Source organism: Tupaia chinensis, unplaced genomic scaffold (assembly GCF_000334495.1).
Source record: "Tupaia chinensis unplaced genomic scaffold, TupChi_1.0 Scaffold000085_1, whole genome shotgun sequence".
NCBI lineage: Eukaryota > Metazoa > Chordata > Mammalia > Scandentia > Tupaiidae > Tupaia > Tupaia belangeri.
Window position 1 is genome coordinate 2,525,517 of NW_006159547.1, and position 5,455 is coordinate 2,530,971.

Below are 5,455 nucleotides of genomic sequence, written 5' to 3' on the forward strand. Positions count from 1 at the left end.
ATATTAGTAAAGTCAAAGGCATTTCCATATACATTATCATAAACAGATCACTTTTTTTTTTTTTGGAGAGATTTTCACTGTAGGGCGCGTGCATGCGCTCGCCAGACAGACAGAGAGAGACATAGAGACAGAAAGCGAGAAATCACCTCCCAGGGGGGATGGTCACGCCGCAATCCCTTCTCCTCCATTCTCCTCTCAGGATCTTGGGCACGCACGCACACGCGCCCGGTGTGAGTTTTAAGCCACCGGGTCCGGTACACGAACCGCGGTCGGCTACGTGGGAGTCCAGCGACATAGCCATTACGCTAACTGCTGGTTCCCAACAGATCACTTTTCATTTTTGTCTATTAAATGTTTTGTGTTTGTTTCTTCCCTGATCCCCTCCTTCCTACCCCCTGTTAAACACCCCCTGCTGTATTGTCTCTAGTAACTACAGTTGCCGTCCTTACTGTTATACTTTCCAGTCTTTCAGTCTGCACCACAGAGCACAAACATTTGGTATATATGCAATGAGAATATGCAATGACTGTCTCTTTTTTGGTAGAAATTTTTGCCTAGGGAGAGTGCGCTCACTGGAGACAGAGAGAAAGAGACAGCGAGAAAAAAAGTGAGAAACCACCCCTTACCAGGGGAGATGGCCATGCTATAATCCCTTCTCCTCCATTCTACTCCTGGGATCTTGGGCATGCACATACACATGCCTGGCATGAGTTTCAAGCCACTAGGTCCAGGACTTGAATTGCTGTTAGCTAAGTGGGAGTTCACTGACATACTGCTATGCCATCTACTGGCCCATAATACTTGTCTTTCATACTCTGGCTTGCTTCACTCAGCATTAAGTTTTCCATATTTGCCCACTTTGTATCAAATGTCAGGACCTCACTGTTTTTTATGGCTGAGTAGTATTCCATAGAAGTTATGTGTCACATTTTTTCAGTCTACTAGTCTGTTCCTGGACTGCATTCATATTTAAAGACTTGTGATTACAATAGAGTATACTTAGATAATGCAGGAAAACCTGTCTGAAAGGTCAGCTAATTAACACTTAAAGAAATATTGTCAGAGGGTGTGTGCACTCACTGGAGAGAGAGATAGAGAGAGAGAAAGTGAGAAGGTACTCACCATGTGAGTGATGTTCATACCATCATTCCTTCTGCTCCACCTCTCCCTTCTTTGTGGATTTTGGGCACACATGCAAGTGTATTAAATGTGTTTCTCAAGCCACTGGGTCTGAGACTTGAACTGCACAGTCAGCCATATGGGATTCAGCCATCTTAACCACCACATGAACAGCTGGCTCAACAACTTGATTCTACCTGCCACCTTAATTCCCTTTTGCCATGTAACCAACCATATTTACAGGTTTTAGTGATAAGGAACTGGAAAGGCCCTTTGTGTGGGGCCTTTGTGAATTATTCTGCCTATCATACATATTTTATAGCATACCAAACAACATATCAGAGCCAAATTTCCGATTTTATCAGGTCATTCCTTCCCTCTTCACATCTTCCCAACTTCAGTTAATACCAACCTTGTGGATAGTAAGGCCAAAAATTTTGGAGTTTTCTTTTCTTTTTTTTTCCCAGTAGAATCTTTTTTTATTCAGAAAAAAAAACACCTAAAAACAAAACAAACAAAAATACCCCACAGTTTTCCAACCACACACGTGGGGTATGGGGTATAGGTAAGGGAAGTGTCTGTCCATCCAACCCCAGACCCCAGTTCATGTGGTTTTGGCAGCTATGAGGGTGTGGGGGATAATGGCCCCAAAATAAAAATGGCGTGTGTGTGTGTGTGTGTGTGTGTGTGTATGAGACGGAGAGGTGCAAAAGCTGTGGGGAGTGGTGGGGGAAAGGGACAGACGAGGTCATTACTGGGACCACCACAGGTGGGAGGCCATTTCATAACATTTCTTGTTGATCATACCACCGTGGACACCTTCTTTGCCCATCGGCAGGACTAGCGTCTTGGCAGTCATGGTGACAGTGACAGGGTGGGGCTCCACCGGTGCTCTTGGTACGAAGATCCATGGTAAACTCCCCATTCTGCAGCAGTGAGTCCCGAATCACAGAACATTTCTGGCCTCCAAGTGTCAGCCCATTTACGAAAACACTCGACCGGTCTTTGCCAACCAGGACACCAACCCTCAGCTGGCGTGATGTTGACGAAGGTCTTCCCCGGGGACGGCGGCCCAGACGGACGGCGAGTCCTTGTAGCCCACGATGGCCGCGTCCTGACAGGTTCAATTCGCCATGAGGTTGTGGATGTAGGCGTTCCACGCAGCCGTGGCGCTGCTACTGGGGCTGCTCTCGGCACTGCTGCTGGGGCCACCGGCTGGGCTCGGGCTGCCTTGGGTTGGCGGGCGGAGGGAGGAGGAGAGCTCGGGGCACGCACTGCCCTCCGGCCCTGAGCAGCAGGCCTCCCACCGCCACTTCTCGGAGTTTTCTTACTCTTGTCTTTTTCTTTATCAGCAACTCTGCCTTCAAAATACACTCAGAATCTAATGATTCTCGTCATTTCCAGTCCCGTTTTCAACTTCCCTGATTCAAACCCTTCTCATTACCCTCTCAGTAGTCAGTAGTATTGTCAGTAGTCTTCAGAGCTCCAAAGACTGTAAAGCACCCTAACTCATCTCTGGTTTCTGCCCTAGGCTACCAGTACCCCATCCCCTGCTGTCTAAACATAGTCTATTCTCAATATACCATCCACATGCTACTTCTATAGCAGAAGTTATCTCTTTGCACAAAAAATATCCTAAAGAAAATACTGCAGAAAAATGTACCTTTTGCTTGTTTGTTTGTTTGTTTGTTTTTGGAGAGGTTTTTGATATAGGGTGCATGTGCTCACCAGAAAGAGAATATATGGTTGAATATATGGGAGGCCAGCGACATAGCCATTACGTGAACTGCTGGTCCCAGAAAAAAATGTATCTTTTTGGATAACAGGGTTTGTTATCCAAAATATACAAAGGTTTCTTTTTTTTTTTTTTTTTTTTTTTTTTTTTTTTTTTTTTTTTTTTTTTTTTTTAAGAGGTTTTTGCTATAGGGCACGTGTGCTCGCCAGAAAGAGAGATAGAAAGCGCGAAATCACCCCCCAGGGGGTATGGCCACACAAAATCCCTTCTCCTCCATTCTCCTATCGGAATCTTGGGCACGCATGCGCATGCCTGGTGTGAGTTTAAGCCACTGGGTCCAGGACTCGAACCACGGTCGGCTACATGGGAGTTCAGCGACACAGCCATTACGCTAACTGCTGGTCCCAACACAATCACCAAAACTTCAGTAGATGAATAAATAAATAATCATCGAGACCCTTAAAAGAAATCAGCTATTAAGCCATGAAAAGAAGTGAAGGTGCACATTAAATGCACATTCCTAAGTGAAAAAAGCCAATCAGAAAATTATGGTTTTCTTCCTCTACATCTCTCACCACTAGATAGTAAATCCCATGAAGTCAAGGGTGTTTGGTGTATTCCTGGTTCTTAGGCTAGTCCCAGGTACATAGTAAACGCATAGCAAATACTGACTGTGTAAATGAATGAATTCATTTACCAAGGCTGCCATAGTGAAATATCATAGACTGCGTGGCTTAAAACAAAGAAATTTATTTCCTTACAGCTCTGGTGGCTAGAAGTCCAAGGTCAAGGGGGTGGTAGGGTTGGTCTCTTCTGAGGCTTTTCTCATTGGTTTGTAAATGGCCATCTTCTCCCTGTGTCTTCCCTCTGTATATATCTGTGTATAAATTTCCTCTTTGTATAAGGACATCAGTCATATTGAATAGGTCTCACTCCGATGACTTCATTTAACTTAAATATCTCTTTAAAGAAGGCTTATATCCAAATACAGCCATATTATGAGGTCGTAGGGATTAGTGTTTGAACACATAAATTTTGAGGACACAATCCGGCCCATAACAATACCTGCCTCAGTTTTCCATCATTTCAGTGGGAATGATAACTACATTATATGATTGCTGGGAGAATTAAATAAGTAAAGTGCTTATTGCAGCGTCTGGCATATGGCACTAAATAGGCATTTGCTATTATAATCTCTCCTGCATTGTTGCTGGTTTTTCTCTTATTAGTCAATGAACATCAAACACTACCCCCTTGAGGTTACTATAATAATATGTTAAGATTATGACCATAATATGTAATGTAATATGACCTAAAAACTATGTAAATGCTTGTTATTTTACATGCTTTAACAAGGCCCTCACCAACTCAAGACTTTGCATTGATTAACATGAGAATCTTCAGCTATATGTGTTGAAGATAAAATGTACTTCCCTCATTGTACCCATTTTCCTCTGGACACACACATGTTAACATAGAAAAAGAAACTAAGTTTTAGACTCTTATCTGCTTAGAATAGTCATAAAGGGAAGACATAGATGAACTAAATTCTCATGACTGCTGGTAATTCAATATTTCTTTGTCATTAGTTATTGGATTTAGGCGATAACCTTTAAGTCTAGAAATGGGACAACTAAAAAAATTATTTTAAGTTTATATTTTCTTAAGAGAGAAAGAAGAGAAGAGAAAGAGACAGACACCTCTGACAGGATTTCATCACAGTATGATTCCCTTCCCTCAGCCCTCCAGCTAGCGAAAGTCTTGGGCACATATATGCTTGGTGTGTTTCGGGCTGTTGTAGGATCTGAAACCATGGTTGGCTATGTGGCTTCCAACACTGTATGTCAGTACACTACTACCTACCACAAAGCAATAAGGCCTAGGAACAGCATAATTCTTTACTTGTTCGAATTACTGACATAAACACAGGCCATATTAATCTTATTATTATTTTTTGTAATTGCCAAAAGATATGTGTGTTTGCCAGAGAGAGACAAATGGGGAGTTGGGGAGAAAGCATCCCCAGTGGGTGTAGTCACACTGCAATCCTTTCTTCTCCGTTTCTTTAGCCTGTCAGGATTTTTAGCAGGCATGCACATGTGCCTGACATGTTTTTAAAGCCACTGGGTGGAGATTCAAACTGTCATCAGCTGTGCAGGATCTGGCTCTCTTAACCATTCGGCTACAGGGCTGACCATTAATCTTATTTCAAAATGTCAGAATTCAATATTCAGAGCATTGGGAGTCTTGAAAACATCCTTTCAGAGCACACAGAAATACCAAAATATTATCATAGGTTTTATTCCCTCACTCCATTATAGCATATACCAATCTGAATCCCAGAGATTCCAGTAAACTTACTGCCATTTTCATATCAGTAAGGCCAACAGAGCAAGAATTGTTACCAGGAAGCACAAACTCAATGGATAGCCAAACCTCAAATCTACACATGAATGGAAACTAAGTGTCCCCTGACAAGAAGGCCAAATATCACTGATGTCTGGCTATTTGGTGGTTAGTCTTATTCACTCCTTAAAAAATACAAAGTACTCCAAAAGCCAGTTTTGTAATAAATATGACCATAGCTTACTGTTTGTCTTT

General features: G+C 42.6%; 1 pseudogene; it reads right to left on the reverse strand.

Annotated features, from left to right (window-relative positions):
* Positions 1–1,870: 1,870 nt before the first annotated feature.
* LOC102488743 (profilin-1 pseudogene) lies at positions 1,871–5,221 on the reverse strand (annotated as a pseudogene).
* Between the last annotated feature and the right edge of the window lie 234 nt (positions 5,222–5,455).